Below are 23,105 nucleotides of genomic sequence, written 5' to 3'. Positions count from 1 at the left end.
GACCAGCCATACACGGCTCTATAAAATACTAGTAGGCAATGCACTGTGGCACAGAGTTTATTTTTCCAAACAAGTGAAACAAATGCTTGGCTTAAAAATAATAAACACATTATACTCAGGCGTATAAGTAATATTTTAAAACAATATTTGTTTTCTCCTGTTTTCCTTTGCAACCATCTATTACTATGTCAGATTTCAAAACAAGAGCTAGTTTCCACAGAAAGGGAAAACAGATTAAGGTAAACAAGGAAGAAAGGAATAATGTTTGCAACATTTAGATTTGAAATCTTGCATAGCTTTCTCAGAAACACTGATGTTTGTTGGCACTTTACTACTTTTAATTCTGAGCATGAAATTCAAACGTCTGTGGAGACAAAACTATATAACGATGAACAAAACAAACAACACACTGGTCCCTTCCTGGTGTGAACTTTGGATAAATATGGCAACTCCTTCCCGTTGTGAGTATGTATCTCTCCTTCTCTAGCCACTTTAAAATAGGTTGGATTCTAAACTGTTAGGAAGGATTCAAGTGACAACTAAATTAAATTAAGGTATAAAGAAAGGTCTCATTTCATATTTCTCATAGCATGTTCTACTGACAATGCATTGGGTAATGATGTTTATGATAAAGTCTATACTTTTGTTTGGGTTATGAATCATTTATTTTTCACTTTTAACAGGAACCAGACATTGCCTCATTACTGTCTTGTCTAAGAAGTATGTCTTGCAATGAATTTTGGTAAGGTCAACTTTTTTTCCCATTAGAGTAGTATGTGTGTTAAAAATTAAAAGTAAGATTACTAGATGATCTAAGTCAGTGGTTCTAGAACTATAAATCTGTGGCTAGTAAGTATTAACTCCTTTTTATCAGAAATTCTGAGACTACATAAGAAAGAAGTACAGGAGCAGTCAGATTCCTGAGACTTACTGACCATCAATGAACTAGGTACAGAGGAAGCAACCACAAAATAACTATGTTCTAACTTTGGGTACCTCAGAGGACATAGACGTAGATTATCCAATACCACACCCATCTGCTACTTGATCTTGGCATTTAAGGTATATTCTTGAGCCAAGAGTTCAGTTGATTACTGAACTATGATAAAGGCAGGCATGATCCTCAGTGGCCTAAATGTTTTAAGAGCTCTATTTCAATGTCAGCTCCACCTTGTACCAGCTACGTGACTCCAGGCAAACTGATTAATCCCTTAGCTTCAATTTTTTCTTCTGAAAATCAGATTGCCAATATGTAACCTTGGCAAAACTGTAGTTTGGACTTAATTATGTAAAGGTACGTACAATATCTGGTTCCCAATAAATGTTAGTTCCTTTCCCTTGCACAATTTTATATCAGGAATCAGTGGCAGATTCCATCATATCACAATTGCTTACTGATTCACTTGGGTATTCACAACAGTATTCACTTACATGTTGCCTCTTTAGAGACAAAAAGATTTCTAGGGCTTTGGAGCTAATGATGAGCTACCTCCATCTGATACCCATCATGGATAGAATGCACAGTTTACAAATGCCGTGGAGGCGGGTGGTGGCTGCGGGGTCTGGGGTGGGGGGCGTGGAGCCAGGCCTGCAAGGGGCCAGGCAAGATGGCGGCCATGGAGACCAGTCAGCGCCCCTGACCCTGGAATCACTGCCCACCGATTCCCTGCTCCTCATCTTATCCTTCTTGGACTACCGAGACCTAATCAATTGTTGCTATGTCAGTTAAAGACTTAGTCAGCTATCAAGTCATGATCCGCTGTGGAGAAGACATTGCAAAAACTACTGGCTGATACCTGAGGAAGAGAAAACACAGCAGAACCAGTGTTGGAAATCCCTCTTCACTGATACTTTTCTGATGTAGGAAGATATACTGACCATTATGCTGCTATTACAAAGGCCTGGGATGATCTCAAGAAATATTTGTAACCCAGATGTCCAGATGGTTTTCTCTCTGAAACAGAGTGCTCAAGCAGAAGACCTAGATGCTGCAGAAGCTCAGATGGGCTTCAAACTTCCAGATGATTATCGATGTTACTGTCATATCCACAATGGGCAGAAGTTAGTGGTTCCTGGGTTGTTGGGAAGCACGGCGCTGTCTGATCACTATCTTTCTGAGGATTTGTTAGACATCTATACAGCTGCTGGAGGCTTCCGGCAGAGACAGGGACTGAAATATTTTCTCCCTTTAACTTTTTGCATACATACTGGTTTGAGTCGGTACGTAGCAGTGGAAGGGCTGAAACAAAAATGAAGTCTTCTACTGATCTTGGAGAGAGAGCAATGAGTGGTCCTGAAGAGAGATCTTAGTTCTCTGCCCAGGAATTGAACGTGGGTCGCCTGAGTTGAAAACCAGGAATCCTAGCGGCTAGACCACCAGGCACTAGAGGCTAGCAGCAAAGTGGCCCTGGCTCTTTCCCCTGTTTGAAAGCAAGAATATTTCAAGGAGGCAAAAATTGTAGAAACAGGTACAAAGTTTATTATTAGAGATACAGCATAACATGTGGGTGAGCACACAGAGAAACAGTTTGTTTATTTAAGTCAGAAGCAAGGCAGAAATACACACCCAGAGAGAAAGAGTATGGGCATCCTAAATGAGTAGCACAATAAAGAGGTGATTTAAATCACTTATATGGGACAGTCCTTCTGGATTTTTGTTTACCTTTGGCCAATTTTCTTATTTCTATCTTCACACCTGACCTGCCCTAGGACCCTCCCCGACATGCGTGCACAACTTTTTGCTAAGATGGATCCCACCCCAGAGGCCTGTGGGGGGTATGTCCACACTTATTATGGGGTGGCGTCCCCTCCCTTTTTGACCCCCAAGGAGGCTTCCTGCACATGTGCAGACAGGGAAGTTTTCCTTGACCTCAGGAGTGGTCATCTTATCTCTTTACTTCAGCAGAGCTCAGCTTCTGCAACTAGCTTTGTCCTTGGAGCGTCTGCGTGAGAACAAAGCTTCAGTTTTACTCCACTTGACAAACACCAGCTGTCCAGCCCAAGGGCCCATCTATCTCCTACCTAACTACCAAATGTCTGACCAAATGGCTCAGAGTCCAGCTGCTACTGACATGTTTATCGTAGGTGCTACTTTTACTGACTGGTTTACTTCTTATGTCAACAATGTTGTATCAGGTGGCTTCCCTATCATCAGAGACCAAATTTTCAGATATGTTTATGATCCAGAGTGTGTAGCAATGACTGGGGATATTACAGTTTCAGTTTCCACATCGTTTCTGCAGGAACTCAGCTCTGTACACCCACCCCACTATTTCTTCACATACCAAATCAGGAATGAAATGTCAAAAGACGCACTTCCTGAGAAGGCTTGTCAGTTAGACAGTTGCTACTGGAGACTAAAAAATGCTAAAGGTGATGTGAAGGGACTTTCCTGGAAGTCCAGTGATTAAGACTTCGCCTTCCAGTGCAGGGGGTGCAGGTTCGAACCCCGGTCAGGGAGCTAAGATCCCACGTGCCTTGCAGCCAAAAAACCAAAAACATAAAACAGAAGCAGTAGTGTAACAAATTCAATAAAGACTTTAAAAATGGCCCACATCAAAAAAATCTTTAAAAAAAAAAATAAAAAAATAAAGGTGATGAGGAAGATGTTCAAGGACCTGGAGTTGTTGGTAAATTTCCAATCAGTCCAGGCTGCGTATATGAATACACAAGTTGTATATTCATATATAACATCACGCTATATGGAAGGATATTCTTTCTTCCTTTTTTTTTTTTTTTTTTTTTACTTTAAAGACAAGATCTTTAATGTCACCATTCCCTGATTCCATATGGCATGTCCGACACTCAGGGTGTCTATAGCTCGATTGGAAATGGGTCCTAATAAACAGGAAGAGATGCAAGAGAAAGAAGAGGAGGAGAAGGAAGTAGACGATTATGACCATTTGGCAGATATGGATGAATCTGATGAAGAATACTAGGAGGAGAGACAGAGTCTTTGATGCTCCCATTCAAAGATGCCACTGCTCTCGCCTTTTTTTAAGCAAGCCTCTGCTGGTGGAAGCCCTGGGATGAATCCAGCCTGTTGAACAAATTTCTCAATAATGTAAATAATCAAACTGTTCTCAGCTTATAGCAGGAAAACTAGCATGAAATATCGTGCCAGGCCCTGGGTTCTATGAGATACTACTTTAGGAACTGGATTGTTTGGGTTTGCTTTGTGTTTTTGAGGTAGAGGAGGAAATGGGAATCTTTTTTTTCTCCAGTGGGAAAATAGTTCTCTAGAAATGTCTAGAACAGACATTTCTTTGTTTAAAAATATTTTATACTTATAAAAATATGGAAATGGGAGAGAATTGTTTTGAATAAGGATTTAAAATGAGGCAGAAACACCTACACAAGGATAGAAAATATGTGACAGTGATTCTGTGAAAAGACTTATAAGTTATTTAGAAATGAACAGAATTTGTAATTAGGCTAATCCATTTAGTGATTCCTATATATTTTGTACTCACAGGGAACTAATTGACTAAACAGCTTGAATGCTAGTTGTTTGTCCTTTCTTAGACAATCTGTCCTTGAATTTAGAGTTTTCATCACAACAACCTTGAATCTAAAGTCTGTTAGTATGACTTTGACCTTGAATTTAGTCTTCAACTCTACCAACCTTGAATTTAAAGTCTTCAACACTATGACCTTTATCATATTGTTCACAGATGCATCATTTTTGAAGTGTAGTGTGTAAAATTATGTATTGTGTTGTTGACTAACAAAAGAGTCTCCACAATGTCTCATGTAGTCTGAATTTGTAAACACTGCTTCTGTTTTGTTTACCCTTAAAATACTTGACTGTCCAACTTTGTGATAATGTTAAAATTAAGTATGTTTTCCTGAAACATGAATTTTTTTGTAATTATATAAATAAGAGTTTCGAATGAAATCCTCCAAGTCTCAAAACTCACATTTTGAAAACAAATTTTGGTTCCAATCCTGTATTTTGTGTAATTGCCTATTTCCCATAAACTAATATTAATAAGCAAAAAAAAATGCTATTGAGCTAAAATAATAAAAATATTAAGGCCTTTATAATAGAAAGGAATGCCTGTGGGCTCAGCTAGATTTTTTTAACTAGATTTAGCCAGTTTGTAGCACCCACTGAGCTCACTAAAGTGAACTTCAGAAAAAAGGGAAGGAAGTGGTTATCTCAACTGAAAAAAAAAACAATGATGATGAAAATGCAGAAGAAAATAAGATGAGATCAGAGCAAACACAAATTCTATCAGAATGTTCCTCTGGCTTCACTGATATGTATGCTGTGGATGCCACACTAGTTAGAACAATGGTATTTCCAACTCAGCCTCCTGGCCCTGAGCATGACTGCTCTCACTGACATGAATGTGGAAGGACGGGAATAAGAAACCAATCCAGTGAGGTCTTGGCTTCAGTAATACACAAAAAATCAGTTCTGGAAGGTTTAAATATTTAATTATATCAATACAAAATTACTGGAAGATAATACCAAAGACAATTTTTTCAAGTTGTAGCTAGATTTGGCTACATACAATTTTAAATTGTACGTATATCAACAAAATCAAAATTAAAGACAAATGGCAAACAACAAAAGCTTGGTAACATGCATGACAGACAAGGAGTCACTGACACTAAAATATAAAGCACACGTACAAATAAATAGGAAAAACTGATTACAGTAATGGAAAAGCAGACAAAGGAAATAAGTAGGAAATTCACAAAAGAGAAAATTTAAAGGGCCAATATTTAGTTTTTAAAAGTCAAACCTCACTATTACTCAAATAAGTGCAAATTAAAGCACTTAGATAACTTTGTACCTATCAAAATCACTAAATAAAATGTTAATGTTAATGCCCAGAACAGACAACAGTATGATACAAACAGCAACAATATTTTGGGAGGGAGAGGGGAGTTTGACAAATTTATTAAAAAGCTAAAAATTATGAATCTTTTGACTCAACAAATGTACTTTTTGTAATATATTCTAATAAAATAATCATGATTGTACACAAAATTTTATCCATAAAAATGTTCAAAATGACAATATTTATGATATAAAATATTGAAAACAAGTGCCCCAAAAGAGAGGATTGCTAATTAAATTATGTTACTTTCATACAAAAAAGCTGTATGCAATCATCAAAAATGATGCTGTGGAAGAATATTTAATAACATAGGAATATGTTAATAATTGACTGTTAAGTGAAAAAAAACCTAAGAAACAGTATGGATAGCATTTTTCCATAAAAGGAGGAAGGGAAGGGAAGAGAAGGGAAGGGAAGGGAAGGGAAGAGGAAACACCATTATATTAATAGTTTACTCGGGATAGTAGAAATTTGGGTGATTTTTTTCCCTAGCTTTATTGAAATATATTTGACATAGAACATCATGTAAGTTTAAGGTATACAAGGTGATGATCTTATACAAATATACATTGTAAAACGATTATCACAAAAGGGTTAGCTAACATACCCATCACCTCACATAGTTACGTGTGTGTGTGTGTGTTTTGAGAACATTTAAGCTCTACTCTCTTAACAACTTTCAAGTACACAATACAGTATTATTAACTATAGTCACCATGCTGTACATTACATCCTCAGGACTTATTCATCTTATAACTAAAAGTTTGTACCCTTTGACAAACATCTCCCTATATCCCCCACCCCCAAGTCCCTGGCAACCACCAATCTTCTGTTTCGATAAGTTTGGTTTTATTAGATTCTACATATAAGTGAGATCGTACAGTATTTTCCTTTCTCTGTCTAACTTACTTCACTTAGCATAATACCCTCAAGGTTCATCCATGTTGTCACAAATGGCAGGATTTCCTTCTTTTAATGGCTGAATAATATTCAAATATATATATATAATATTATATATATTATAAGTATTATATATAATAATATTCCATTATATATAGTGATTTTTTTAAGTTTTGTTTTCCCTCTTAATATTATCTGTATTTATTACAATGCATATGTATAACTATAGTAATTTTGAAGATATTTTAAAGGAAAAATATACTGTCCAAATATTCTAATCAATTAAAAAAGAATAACTAGAAGAAAAAGGTTAGAGTCTGTAAAATAGAGACCACTCCCTGACAGACATGTAGAGAAAAATCTTAAACGTGTTTTTGTGAAAAATTGGACTGTGATTAATAATAATTAATAGAAAATTTTACTATTAATTAGGTGATTTCAAACCAACTTCACTGTTTTTATTGCTAGAACTGCTAGGTTGGTGAGCTAAAAAGTGCAATGGACACCATGTAAACAGATTTCTGCAAACAGTTGGAGTTTCTCATAATATCCATGTAGATAAAGTGATGAAAGTTAACATGTGTGGATTATAAATTTGCTGGATAATCCAAACACCCAAGATAGTTAAGACACAATTGTGCCAACATGGAAAGTGGTTCCTCACTGGGTGCAACAGAGTTTGTTTAATGGTAATCTTTAAATATTTTTACCAAAAAATAAGGTAACACAATTTTCAAATTTGTGGATGAATCAGACTGGGAGATAATAGAAAAAAACAAAGGAATCAAGACTCAAAAGTATCTTGACAAGTTAGAATGCAGGGTCAGAGCAACCCAGAAGACAAGGTAGGAAAAATAGTTTGCTTCTTGGGTATCTGCTTGGAATAATTTGTAAAAGCTGTTGGAATACTGTATTGAGAGGAATTCTAAAGGCACACAGGGCTTGGGGAGAAGAGCCTTGAATCAGTCAGCAATATCTTATGGTTATATCCCTTCAACACAGTGTATTGCTGCAATATCTTGGAAGTTAGGGATTTTTTATTCATTTATTTAATAACTATTTATATAAGTTTCCTATGTGTTCAGGGGGGAAGTGCTAAAATCACTCAACAATGTCTTGAGCTGCAGAGTTGAGATCACACTCAACTGTGATCTCACAGTGTTAAACTGTGATAAACTGAAGGTGAAAGAAGAGATTGGTTTATTCACTCATTTATTTAACTATTACTCATATAGAGTTTCCTATGTGCCAAGCACCATTCTAAGAGCTTCAAAAATATTAAATCATTTTATTCTCACAACAATCATATGATAAAATGTACTATTATTATTCCCACTCTACAACAAATAGGTTAGTTAACTTGCCCAAGGTCAGAGAGCTACTGAGTGGCACAGCCAGGATTCAAGACCAGGAAGTCTGTTTCCTGAGTGGGTGCCCCTAATCACCACACTATTATGTACAACACTTTGCACAATATATGGACCATTACTATGCACATAATAAATTTTAATTTACTTAAAGATAAGTTTTAAACCTTAAATTGAGGACCAGAAAATATAACATGTTATATAAATATAGAAGGTGAGAGACAGATTCATACCAAAAAAAATTAGTCTGGGATTTATTTCAAGTCCCAGAATAATAACGTAGCAGCTAAAAAGACTAATAAACTTTCAGACTTCATTAACAGAAAAGAAGTAAAGGAGAGGAATAAAAGGGGAAAAACTAGAATTTATTGATTGTCTACTGGGTGCTAGGTAGTTTATACATATATTTTGTTTACCCTTGATTAAATCTCTTGGAGGAAGGTATTTGTGGTAGATTGGTTGCATTACTGGCTTCAGTGGCTTCCCTCTATCCACATCCATCGCAATGTGACTTTGTACCTCTTCCTTCCTTTCCCATTCCCTCTCTGCCCCATCAAGCGATGGAATTCTCACCCCCCGAATTTTTGCTGGATTTTCTTTGGCCAGAAGAATGCAACCAAAGTAACATCATGCCAGCTCTGAACCAGGTCTCACAAGGCCTCGTGTGCCGCCATTCTCCTCATCTTGGAACCCTGCTAGTCACCATATGAGCAAGTGTAGACCAGCTTGCTAGAAAGTAAGAGACCATTTAAGTCATCACAGCTGAAGTCATTCTAGATCAGTCAACCTACTGAGTCCAGATATATAAGAGAGTCCAGCCAAGTTCAACTAGCCCTCCCATAGTCTCTTGAGAAATAATATGTGGTTATTGTTTTAGACATTAAGTTTTGAGTGGTTTGTTAACATGGTAATAGTCATATGATACAGTATTATTTTTTCTTTTATAAATGCAAAAATTGAGGTTCAAAGAAGTATTTTACCCAAAAGCATCAAGTTTGTAAGTCAAACTGGGAAGTCAAACCCAACCTATTTCATTTCAAAGCCCAGCCTCCTAACACTCTACCATACATATAACATTCAGATATTAGAATAATCTTCTCACTGACCTCTGCAATAAACTGGCTACATGTGAAGTACAGTATTTAATTCTACACATACTTAAAATAAATCCAGAAGAAAGTAAAAATAATTTTATAAAGTCTATAAGAAAAACATGAGAAAGAAGAGTTTGCTTAGGTTGGAAAAGATAAAACTCATGAAGGACATAAAGAGAAGGGTAAATTATTTTCTCTTGCTCCTGTCTCATCTACTCTTATTCCTTTAGGGAACAAGCTCACCACCACCATCCATGGAAAGATACAACTAGCCCCTCATGCCTATCATTGGATTTAGATGCTGAACTCTCAGTCCTCACAGTGTTTATCATGAGAGGGTCTTCTTGACCTTCATAGGCTCATAGGCTCACTTTGAGCTTCTAGATAGCCCTTCTCAAGACCATCTCTGCCTCTGACCACACTTTCTTCAGCTGTATTTTTTTTCTTAAATCCCTTTCCAGTTAACATGCTTACCACCTAGACTTGGCCTCTGAAACTTGCCTCTTCCCTCTACAATGATGTAATAAGGAAGCCCCTTCATACCACAAACACATGCACATTTTCTTACCTGGCCTTGCTACAGAAATAATGGCTAAAAAGACAGAATTTAATCGGATTTTATCTTAATAAAAGGGAGCTGTGTCTAACAATTAGATTTGTCAAATAAAATCATTGGCCCTCCATGATACGATGAAGACCCAATCCCAGGAGTCGTGGTATGTTGCATAAGAGAACACTTATTGTGATAACTTGGGTAATACAAGTTGCTGAAACAAATAAATACCAAACTTTTAGTAGCTTTGAACAATATAATATTATGTCTCACTCCTCTATTAATCAATGAGAGTGTTTCTAGTCAACTGGTAGCTTTCCTTGAAGTGGTGATTCAAGGACCAAGTCCTGTCTTGTGCCTCTACCAACACCATCCTCAGAAACATACAGGGTTTTTTGTTTTGTATATTTTTTTGTTTTTTGTTTTTGTAAATCCAGCCAGAGGTGAGGGAGGAAAGAGAAGATGGAAAAAGCACCTGCTTCTTTACCACCTCAGCCAACAAGTTATGTGTGCCAGATTCCAATAGTGAAATCTAGTCATATGTCTCCACTGAAATGTAAGAAGAATTGGGAAATGCAGTCCTTGGTCACTTCCAAGAAGCCACCGCCCAGTAACTACTCCTCTCTCTGAAAGGGGAATGAAAATGTTCAAAAGAGCCAGTCATCGCTACCGCCATTGGATAATAAAATAAATGGGCTTTAAGTTCTGTTTTAACTCCAGTTTCCAAGGCTCTCAACTTTCATAAAGGTTTAGCCCAAGAAACATCCACTTGCATTTAACTGCAAACTCTTCAAATTTCTAGTTTGAACACACTGATCACAAGTTCTTATACTAGACTCTAAGGACTTGGAGGGCAAGAAGGAGTCCTCTAAAATTTGTATGCCCAGAGCACTCTCTCCTACATACTGTAGCTGCCCAGCGAATATTTGTTGAGTAAATGAATATTAGGTTATCCAGGTTTACCTATACAAAATGAACCTGAATTCATCCTTGAATTCAATGTCAGGGATGTTTGTTTCTCAAGATAAATTTCTACACCTATCTGCCCGTACCCCATTAAGCTAGTGACGGTTCTGTGAGCATGTATTATTACGGTCCTTCATACACTTTCAGATACAGCTTCCATTGCCTAGATTACTCTATCCCCATATTCATCTGGAAAATGCCTTCCCTCCCTCAAGAGTTGGCTCAAGAATGACCACCTGTCCTCCACATCTTACTCAATTCTTCCAGCAGACTTAAGTACTTCATCCCCAGTGCTTCCATTATACCAATTATAATTCTTTCTAATTGATTAGAGTTATCTATTTTCTGTCTCTCCATTAGATTATAAACCATTTAAAGGTAGAAATCATGGCTTTTCATCTTTATGTTACAAACATCTTGACCACTGTCTATCGGAGATGCTCAATTAATATTTGTTAAATAAATTATCATTGCTTTGATTTATTCCATGCCAAAATAAAAACCATAATAGCATTTGAAGAATGATATGCCTTCCCCTCTCACTCCGTTTCCCCCAGACACAAAGTGGTCTGATTTGTGGAAAGAAAGCAGAGTAGACATTGAGAGGAGAAAATCCTCAATATGATATTTAAGTTGAAAGCTTCTAATTCCATTCATATTACGATATGTACATCTCTAAACACAATAATACATTCTCTGTTGCATTACATTATAGTTTCATGCTGACTTGGATCCCTAACTGGGTATTAACCAGTATTTTGTCTGTGTAACAATCACTTCAGCAGAAGTATTTTTAATTTGTGCTACAATAATTATAAAGCTGAAAGACTCATTTGCCTTCAAACTGAAATCTTTAATTTTTCAGATATTATAAGAGGAGACAGAAAAAAAAAAAACTAACATTAACCAAAAGCCTATGGGGTCCTTGATTCTTTACTTACTTTACTCATCAAAATCTTACATCTACCTAGTAAGAGATGAGCATTATTATCACATTATTAGACATCAGCAATCTAAGCTTTATTATCACATTATTAGACATTAGCAATCTAAGCTTTATTATCACATTATTAGACATTAGCAATCTAAGCTTTATTATCACATTATTAGACATTAGCAATCTAAGCTTTATTATCACATTATTAGACATTAGCAATCTAAGCTTTATTATCACATTATTAGACATCAGCAATCTAAGCTTTATTATCACATTATTAGACATCAGCAATCTAAGCTTTATTATCACATTATTAGACATCAGCAATCTAAGCTTTATTATCACATTATTAGACATTAGCAATCTAAGCTTTATTATCACATTATTAGACATCAGCAATCTAAGCTTTATTATCACATTATTAGACATCAGCAATCTAAGCTTTATTATCACATTATTAGACATCAGCAATCTAAGCTTTATTATCACATTATTAGACATCAGCAATCTAAGCTTTATTATCACATTATTAGACATTAGCAATCTAAGCTTTAGAAAGTTTAACATTGTTCAAGCCAGGATTCAAATTCAGATGCATCAGGCTCTGTGGTAGGCTGACTACAGCCCTCTCCTCCAGCACCCCCCGCCCCCGCCAAGATGTCCACGTCCAATTCCCCAGAGCATTATATGGCAAAAGCAACTTTGCAGATGTGATTAAGGATCATGAGATGGGGAGATTATTCTGGATTACCAGTGGGCCCTAAATGTAATCAGAGTCCTTGTAGTAGGAAGGCAGAGAGAATTTGTCTACAGTAGAGGAAAAGGCAGGGTAACCCTGAAAGCAGAGTTTGAAGTGATGCATCCAGGGACTGCTTGGGTACTCTAGAAGTGGAAGTGATAAGGAACAGATTCCCCCCGAAGCCTCCAGAAAGAACCAGGACTGCTAACACCTATTTTAGCCTCTTAAGACTTCTTTTGATCTTCTAAACTCTAGAACACCAGAAAATAAATTTTCAGAGTTTTACCTTTGTGGAATTTGTTGCTGCAGCAACAGGAAACAAACACAGGATCCAAACTTTGAGAAAACCTACATAAATCAATTCAGTGCAACTGATAGTACATTCTTAAGATGAAGTACTTAAACACCTCCCCATCAGGAAAAGCCAACCACTGGAGAAGTGTCAGACCAGATAGGGGCCTTCCAGATACGAACACCCTCCAAGAACACTTGAGCCATCACCATGACTATTCCACAGCAAAATGTGGAAATCTTTAGACAAGTACTCCAGCAGATCTTCCCAACTTGGAGGAAGGAATAGTGTGACAGCCAGCCACTCAGGTAGCCAAGCCATAAAATCTTGTAGAGCTAAATCGAAACTCTGAACTGAACCCACAAGCCTGAGGTGGCCACACAAACCTCAGAAGAACTACTTGTACTTTTAGTAACAAAACATTTTTAAACAAGGGCCATAGTGCATTTCCAGCTCTTGGGGCAAAACCTTGCATATATCCTATATTCGCCCAAGGCTGGAATTTATCAGAGAATAAGTCAGAAAAAAAAGCTTGCAAACGCTGTACTTAGCCCAGATGGAAAAACAAGCTACTGGCTTTGAGGCAGTACAAACTCCAGACCTCATGCCAGCAGTAGTCTCCTCCAGGATTACATTTGGCATAAGAATGGGAATTGTAGTAGTTTGAATTATGCATATTTTCCAATGAAAAATAAGTACTACCATGAAGTGAAAGAGAGTTTGTTTATCTCTTCTCTTGTTCATTGAGACCATTCTCACTGACTCTCAAGGCTGCTGTCCAGTGTCACCCTCTAAGGGGAAGTGTCCTGAGCAGGAATCAATCGGCAAGGCCAAGAGATAATAGAACCCTCTGAATAAAATTAGCTTATGTTTTCCTGCCCTGCTTTGACCTTGATAGATATTTCAGCATGAAAAATTTTCAATATTAGTTTTCTGAAATATTCAAAAAGGTAAGGTTCAGAGGTAAAATAATAATAATAAGGTTGCTATTTGGTAAGGGAAGTTTTCCTGGTGAAAGTGGACAATAATCTGATTGAGGACAAAATATGAATATAATGAAAACACTGATCAAAATCTACAGGGATTTTAACAGCAAAGATTGAAAGTAGTGCAAATATTTTCTAGAAATCCTTAACAAAAAAGCTATTCTCAAATTTTTAAATTCCATTTATTCCCTCATCAATCTCCCTGAATCTGACACTGTGGGTGTAAGAATTGCCAGAAGTCCCATGAACCACACCTTAATGCCTTAAATGATCTTGACAATGATGTTTATTTCAGATCAACTATATCAGAAAATGTCTCCCTAACATTCATTAAAATCAAATCAATAGGTAGTAACTGACCACCAATATTTGTAAAATGCTATGGGAGATACAACAGTCAAATCAGTATCCTCTCAGGGTTTACAATCTATGAGAGAGAAAGGACAAAAATATATAAAATGTTAAATAAATAACAAAGTTTTAAATATGGGTCAAAATAGAAACCCACCACAAAGTAGCACATGATCAGTCAACAAATGATTCTACAGGAATGGCCACCATGGGGGTTTAAAGCAGAAGATCATATTAAAACCGCAAGCCTAGAAGGAGACTAGGGAATTCCGTTGTTTCTATCATGTTACAGAGTGGCTAGAACCCAGTAAGTAACTGGTATGAAGGAGAGGGACGCAGGTACTAGAGTCATACAATCCAAATGTCAAACCCCAGTTCCACCACTTGCCAGGCATCAGATCTTGGAAATTATTTAAACAGTCCGAGCCTGCTTATCTTCCTCTGTAAAATATCAAACCTACCTTCCAAGATTGCACTGAGGGTAAAGTGAGAAATGTAGGTAAAGTTCTCGGCAGAAGGTAGATGCTCAATAAGTATGAAAACCTTTCCTGTGGTAGTGGTTATTTAGTCTTCAATAAAGTTTTTTCTGAGATTGTCATGACAACCTGTTATTCTCCACAAACCTAAACATTCCCTTTATTTCAGAGGTCCCCTGCACTGGCAGTGTCATGGTTTTCCTGTGACTGCCCAATAAGCTAGGGGTTTCCACTTTGATCCTCATAGATGCCATAGAGAAAATGTCTCTCCCCTCAGAAACATTTTTTTAACTCCTGCCATTGCCACAGAACACAGAGAACCTACACATTTCTTCAATTCTGTCATGTGCATTTTATATGTATTAATTCTTCTGAAATAGGAATGTGGTTTATAACTGACATTCAAGGAAACTTGCCAGGAATAACTTTTTAATGAAATGTTGCTATTAATATAGTGGCTTGTTTTACAATTAATGGCATCTTGGCATAAAGGAAACATGGTCATGGCATTGGAGAGAATGAAGCTTCCATAGAAAGGAAAGGTGGGCTCAAGTTTAGAGGCAAAAAGACATGGACTAAATGCCACAGAACTGCACACTTAGAAATTGTTAAAATGGTAAATTTTATGGTATATGTATTTTACTACAATAAAAAATTTAAGCCACAGAATATGTAACCATCTCCTGGATTAACAAGTCAGTATTGTGCAAGGGAACCAGTATTGTACCGGGTGTATTAGAAAACAAGCAAAGCCTTCCATAGAAACCAACTGATTCTCTGTCCTCCAAGCCTGCTCTTTGAAGAAGAGCATATGCGTACCCTAAGACATTATTACAGTTAGTCACCCATGCTCTATAGCAAGACGTGGTCATTCCTACAAGGCTGGATCTAGATAAGACTGAATACAAACCCACACGAAATGGTGGTGAAAACTCCTCTTAGTCCTACGAGTCAAAGGTTGTCACCAGTTCACTTAGCGCAGAATACCTACAGAATGGTGTTGGAACCCACCATGGATTCTTCAGAGTGCTCTAGTGCTTTGAGGATGGCTCTCTGGAGCAGAGTTAATAAGGACAACAGATAAATCCTTGTAGAAAGCCAAGCCACCCCATTCACTGAGCCCTGATATTGTTTCCAAAAAGTGATACAGGTCCTGGTAGTTCAGTACTCCACAACTGGTGCTGCTAGGTCAGAAATGACCCAAACAGGTGGTTAATCCCTCCATGCCTCACTTAGCATATGGCACCATATGAAATGTTCCAGATTGGACATTGCTTAGAAAACCTGACACTCAAATGGGCCAATGACCAAGTCAGTTTTGTAAGGCGAAATTTTGTTGTTGCAGGTATTCACAGCCTCCAGCTCTTACTCTGACCTTGTTCACAAAACACTGGGCAAGCACAGGTATAGCTGGAACGAGGCTGAGTGACATCCATAGAGCAGCTCACCATGTCCACCCTTTTATGGAGAGTCGCCTTTGGAGTAGATGCTCTTTGGACAGCATTCATGTGGGGCACAAGTACAAGAGCATCATCTACCTGACTCTTCCTAAACCTCCTTGCCGTCAGTCCTCAGGTCTTCTCTCCTTCCAGGCAAAATGTATCACAAGGTGGACTGCTCAAAGTGCTGCCCTTGGGGAGGATTTCCTACCTCCAACCTCCAGGGCATGTGGCTCTGCTGGCACCTCAGCAGTCCATGTCCAGCTGGCATCAGCAGAGCCATCTGTAAACTAGACTCATGCATTTCCCCTTTACCTGAATGAAGCTAACACCCCATGAAGTCACAGGTGTGGGTGCTACAAGCATAATGGCAAAGACAATGAGGGCAACTGAAATGTCCAGAAATGGAGGTTGGTTAAATAAAGTATGGTATATAAAATGAAATAATATACATCCATTTTAAATAATGCTATAAACACTCAACGAGATAATTTTCTTTCTAATAGGTACAGGATTGGTTTTTTGGTTTTTGTTTTTGCTATAAGGTTGAGTGTGAATATACATGTTAGGAAACTGATTATTCATGGTATACAATTTAAAATATGCAAAAAAAGAAAGACAAGTAACAGCTCATAATTTTACATCTCACACACAAAACTCTCATTAAGTATAGAGACTAACCTACTGGAAACTTTGGGATGGTCTCCTGCTTCACAAAATCTGCCCTAGTGGTCAGAAATTATATACTTAGAAATTCATTTTGCAGAGTCTTAAAGGCTTTTTTCAGTCTTCAGCAGTCTCATTAAAAAAGTAAATCCTTTTCCTTTAAACCTGCTAACGTCCTGAGTGTGTGAGGATGGGCTGTGGTGTTGAGGGGAAGATTTCAGGGAAGGAAGGAGAGAGAGTGTGGGTAGGAGCAGAAATCTTATTGAAGGACAAATTTAATCAAACTTCAAACACAAAAGCATTTCCACAAACTACTGTTCACTGCTGTTGAAGTCTTCTTTGTGTCCATGTTTACGGCAAAATGATGACAAATAAAAGTATCAAAGTTATAAACTATACCACGCTAGAATCAGAAGTAAGAACAAAAAGGGAAAAGTTAAACACTTTGGTGGAGGGCAGGAGGCAGGAATGTGTTCTGCTTTACTGAACTGGGGCCCCAGTGTTTTGTTTTGATTGCTCTCCATACTTCCTTCCTCAATTGTACCACATCCCTTACACTTAAAGCAGAAATTTCTGATCAAAATGTTGCAGCATCTACAAGGTCAAAAGAAGGTTCTTGAAGGACAGCCATCTCAACCATTGACCATGAAGCAATCACCACAGCCTTGGGCCCCCAGCCCAGAGAGCCTCACTATCCTGGAATGAGGTACCAAGGAAGAAACAAAACTCCACCGTTCTTTCTGTAAACCCAGTCAGAAGGGTTAGCTCTGGGCAGAGCTGGGAGGGAAAGGACTTGATGATCTGTGCCTTTGCATCTTCTCCTTCAGTACCCCTTTCCTGGAACCCTTCTCCAAAATCCACATCCCACATCCATAGTCTATCAATAGTATCCCAGTGATCTACTGCATTCTTATTTTATCATGAGCTTGTTGAACTAAAAAAAAAGGCTTCAAGGCTTGCCTGACCCTGGGACTTCCCTGGTGGTGCAGTGGTTAAGAATCTGCCTGCCAATGCAGGGGATACAGGTTTGAGCCCTGGTCCAGAAAGATCCCATAAGCTGCGGAGCAACTAAGCCCATGCGCCACAACTACTGAGCCTGTGCTCTAGAGCATGTGAGCCACAAATACTGAGCCCACATGCCGCAACTACTGAAGCCCATGCGCCTAGAGCCCATTGTCTGCAACAAAGAAGCCACCGCAATGAGAAGCTTATGCACCGCAACAAAGAGTAGCCCCCACTTGCCACAACTAGAGAAAGCCCACATGCAACAACAAAGACGCAGCCAAAACAAAAATAAAATAAATAAATAATTTTTTTAAATACCTAGAGACAAATGACAATGAACACACGACGATCCAAAACTTACGGTTCCGGGCAAAAGCAGTTCTAAGAGGGAAGTTTATAGTAATAAAGTCTTACCTCAGGAAACGAGAAAAATCTCAAATAAACAGCCTAAACTTACACCTAAAACAACTAGAGAAATAAGAACAAACAAAACCCAAAGTTAGTAGAAGAAATAAAAAAGAACAGAGCAGAAATAAATGAAATAGAGACACAGAAAACAATAGAAAAGATCAATGAAACTAAAAGCTCATTCTTCAAAAAGATAAAATTGATAAACCTTTAGCCAGACTCATCAAGGAAAACAGAGGAGGGGGCTCAAATCAACAAAATTAGAAACGAAAAAGGAGAAGTTACAACTGACACCACAGAAATGCAAAGGATCATTAGAGACTACTACAAGCAACTATATACCAATAAAACAGACAGCCTAGAAGACATGGACAAATTCTTAGAAACATACAACCTTCCAAGACTGAGCCAGGAAGAAACAGAAAATATGAACAGATCAATCACAAGTAATGAAATTGAAACTGTGATTAAAAATCTTCCAACAAACAAAAGTCCAGGACCAGATTGCTTCACAGGTGAATTCTATCAAACATTTAGAGAAGAGCTAACACCCATCCTTCTCAAACTCTTCCAAAATATTGCAGAGGAAGGAACACTCCCAAGCTCACTCTATGAGGCCACCATCACCCTGATACCAAAAAAAAAAAAAAAAAAAGACTTGCCTGACCCTGGGACAAGGACGCCTGGCCCCAGGACTGCATGCCAGCCATGAGGCAATCCGAGTATTTAGATCTGCTTGCCTTACTAGTTCTTTCCTTTTGTAAATGTAATTCTTTTTTTCCCAGATTTATTGAATTATAATTGACAAATAAAATTTTAAGATATTAAAAAAGAGACTTCCATATAAATTGCTAATGATATAATTTCAGACCTGTGGAGAAAGATATTTAAGATGCAAGACCCTCTCAAGAGGGTGACTTCAAAGTTCCCAGCACTCTCGTCCCTCCACTGCCCCTCACAAACTGAGACCCTCAGTGACCTGTCAGTGAAGGCTATTCCTCTAACTCAGGCTTCACCAGAGAGCACTTGAGGCAGTATATCCTGCTTCAGGACCACCTGAAGACCATTCTACCTGTATTCATCTGCCAGAGCTGTATTGCAGAACACCACAGCCTGGGTGACTTACACAGAAATTAATTCTCTCACAATTCTGGGAGCTGGAAGTCCAACACTTGGCAGGTTTGTTTTCTTGAGATCTTGGCTTACAGATAGTCACCTTCTCATTGTGTCCTCACACGGTCATCTCTCCATCCTAACTTCCTCTTCTTATAAAAACACCAGTCATACTGCATTAGGGCTCACTCATATGACTTCATTTTGCCTTAATTACCTCTTTAAAGGCTCTTTATCCAAATACAGTTACATTTTGAGGTTAGGGCTTCAATATATGAATTTTGAAAGCACCCAGTTCAACCCGTCACACTCTCCCCCCATCTTCAGAAAGGAATTTCAAAAAGCCACAGAATGTTCTTCGATTTGGCTAGGAATGTTAAATCAGACTTCCTTTAAAGGGAAAAGCCCTAGCAGCTCAGGGATGGAAGAGATGTTTCAAAAAGGAGAAACCTGTTGGAGAGTTCCCTGCTGGCTCAGCTCCAGGAGGAGGAGCTGAGATAAAAAAGAAAAGAAAAAGAAACTATCCTGACCATGAACTTGCCATGCACTACCCAAAGGGAGCTGAGGCGTCTCCTTGGTTGTCACCAGATGGTGCAGGATGGGAGCGAGCACCATCCAGTCAGATGCATTAGGGCACTTTGGAGAGTAAACCATGAGTGAGACAGGCTGGGATCACCCAGGCTTGACGACTCAACAGAGTGAGCAGTCTGCTGCTCTCCCACACCCAGCAAGAACATATGGCACTACTTTGGGGCTGTTTGTCATCAAAGGCAGCCACACCATTCTTTTTTCCTTTTGTTTACGTTCAGTAACAATACCCCATATTGAACTCTTACTGAATAGCAGGCATTGGGTTAATTGCTTTGTATACATTTTCCCACTTAACCCTTACATTATTTTCTCTATTTTAAATAGGAAGAAACTACCCAAGGTCACACAGCTAGTAAAAGGAAGAGATGGTAGTTGAACTAAGAACTCTGACACCAGAGCCCTTAGCTACTTCTCTTCATCAATCCACCCTTAGTAGGCAATAGGATTTGGGTAGAATAGCGTAGTTGGAAGGAAACACAAGGAACAGTCACAAAAGCCAGTGTTCAAATCCTAGTTCAATGACCATTGGCAACCTATTTAATCTCTCTATACTCAGTTGTCTCCTATACAACCTGGGGATAATTTACAAAAAAGTCCAATCAAAGTAACTCATAAGTAGCATCTATCATTATTATTATTATTTATTATTATTATTTATTATTATTATTTTCTCCCTCAGCTCTATTGCTACATTGTCTTACATGATTAAACATGTAAAAATATGAACCAATGAAATTGCACTAGTACTTAAAAATAGTAATGCCTTGCATTGCAAGGTTACATTAATCAGTACTACTAATTTGAAGTTATCCTTTTAGCTCATTTTTCAGCAAAGGTGAAATTTAGATGGACCCTTATTTTTCAGGCCCTTTTAAAATCTACTACTGATTGCTTATTAACATTGCATTTTCATTATCCCTACAGCATCTCAATCCCTTAGGAAGACTCAGTGAATAATTTTAAATTCATGTTTAATTTATTATACATGCCTGTAGCAACTTTTTCACAGAGTGATCCTTGTTAAAGTTCTCAAGGCCTAGAGGCACAGGTGACTCCATTAAAAATCTATTTCTCAGTTTTCTTGAGGGATTCTTTTAAAAAGTGTTGGAATGGGCACATTTATAGTTAATTGACAGGAGATGACATGCTATTCTACTCACCACATTTGAAGAAACATTCCTTTTTATCTGATAATTAGCTGTATGCCAATACTTTCCATTTCCTGCTTTTTGGATTATAATTAAAGCATATGATATAAAACAGTGTAACTGATTCAACTATTTTCTGGGAAATGGTTTAAAGAAGCATTACAAAGGTGAATCAGGAGTGGGAGAAAAAGACGAGGAGTGGTGGATATATGCTTCCAAGTAGAGCCTCGGAAAGTTAAGTGATAGTGAAATAGAGTGCAGAGGCCAGGATCTTTCTTGTTCCTTCTCTAGATGCTCTGAATGAAATAATCAGGATGATGTGGAACACTTTTCTCTGGCTGTGACCTCCAGTTTGGGACCAAGATCCATCCACAACTAGGTACTACGCCCTTTCCTGGAACAGAAATGAAGCCAGAACCTTGCCTATTTTTCTGCTGAACCCAGTTCCATAATCTATCAAATGGTTTATGTTTCACTGACATTAAGCTTGAGTTTGAAGTCTTCTAAAACCTCAGTTGAGCCCCTTTATATATGACTATGATGCTTTCTATTTATTGAGTCAATAAGGTTATTCATTTGTAGATATGTGAAAAACATGAATACAACCAAGGATAAATTCCAAATAAAATGGTCTGGGAGGCATTAATTTGACTCAGATTAGTACAGATTATTTTTTTTAATGTACCTGTGGTTAAAGATCTCCCTTACTATATGTTGTACCACCAAAACTATGAGGGGTCCAACCAGCCTCTATTCCCTTCTAGAAGCTGTTCTCTCCCCATATGATGCCCTACAATAAGTTAAATATGGCCACAAATTCTTTACAGCAACTCCCGTCAAAACTAAATAGTGGAAACTATTTCCCCACTGCCTTGAATCTGAGCTGACTTTGTGACTTGCTCTGACCAATAGTTTGTGGCACAAGTGAAATCCTGTGACTTCCAAGCCTTGGCTTCTAGAAGCCCTGAAGCCTCTGCTTTCATGCTCTTTGGACACTGCTGCCATGTGAACAAGACCATCTGTGAGGATGAAAAAGACCACATGGGGAAAGAGGCCCAGCAGTCCAGCCATTATAGGATCATTTACCCAGGCCCCAGACTGTGAGCTGAGAATAAGGCTCTCCATGACCAACTAAACCACCAATAGGTGCCAACAGATAGAGCTGAGTGGTCCCAGCTGAGCTCTGCCCAGATTGCCAAGCCAAAGAACAGTGATAAATAAATGGGTGTTGTTTTAGGCACTTAGGTTTTGCGGGGGGTTGGTAATGCAGCAGTAGATCACTAACACATACCTTTTTATTTTTTTTAATTTTTTAATTTTTTGCGGTACGCGGGCCTCTCACTGCTGTGGCCTCTCCCGTTGCGGAGCACAGGCTCCGGACGCGCAGGCTCCGCGGCCATGGCTCACGGGCCCAGCCGCTCCGCGGCATGTGGGATCCTCCCGGACTGGGGAACGAACCCGTGTCCCCTGCATCGGCAGGCGGACTCTCAACCACTGTGCCACCAGGGAAGCCCAACACATACCTTTTTATTCCTTTCTTCCTAATATGTCCTCCATCTACTCGTAGAGTGAGCTCCAAAATCAGTCCTCCAAGAAGTTTCCCCTGGTGGAAACTTCCCCTGCAAAGCCAGCCTCACTCAGGTTCAAGTCAATGTCCTGCCTTGTGCAATTCTGAGGGCAGTGAGACCCATCTGCCTCCCTAAATATCTTCCCCATCCACCAGCTGATGACTGGGATCTCACCATTAAAGTTTAACTACTTACATAAGAGCATAAATGCCTGTTAACTTTTACGAGTCCCTGGAAGGGATAACAAGTTTGTGCTCTTGATTTTTCTCTTATTAAAAAGTATACAGGAATAGAAAGTGACCCTAACATAAGGTCACTTTCCCAAAGAGAAAAAAAAATGTTTAATGGTTTTGACTAACTTGCCTTTAGGGATCTAGATGAAATAGTTATGTATCTAATTTCAATGTTCAACTTATTAATATAATTAAGTGTACATATTTAAAATCATATTATATAAAATAACATTCAATTTAGAAGTATTTTTTCTCCTACTCTTCCATCCATTAAGGTATTTGATTCAAAGTTGCTATATGTGTCTTTAGTGGCAAGTGTCCTCCATATCATGAGAGACACTTGCGAGTCATCTGACAGTTCTCCAGACATAATCTTTTCTTTCATCTAATCTGTTGTGTATGTGTGTGTGTGTGTGTGTGT

The 23,105-nt window shown here is 38.3% G+C and overlaps 1 pseudogene; it reads left to right on the top strand.

The window, feature by feature from the left end:
- The first annotated feature begins 1,607 nt into the window (after positions 1-1,607).
- On the top strand, positions 1,608-4,032 carry LOC103090115 (F-box only protein 3 pseudogene; annotated as a pseudogene).
- The last annotated feature ends 19,073 nt before the right edge of the window (positions 4,033-23,105 follow it).

This window comes from Lipotes vexillifer, unplaced genomic scaffold (genome assembly GCF_000442215.2).
Source record: "Lipotes vexillifer unplaced genomic scaffold, Lipotes_vexillifer_v1.1 scaffold343, whole genome shotgun sequence".
Classification (NCBI taxonomy): domain Eukaryota; kingdom Metazoa; phylum Chordata; class Mammalia; order Artiodactyla; family Lipotidae; genus Lipotes; species Lipotes vexillifer.
Note: the sequence above shows the minus strand (reverse complement) of the source record. Positions and strands in the feature narration are given on the sequence as shown.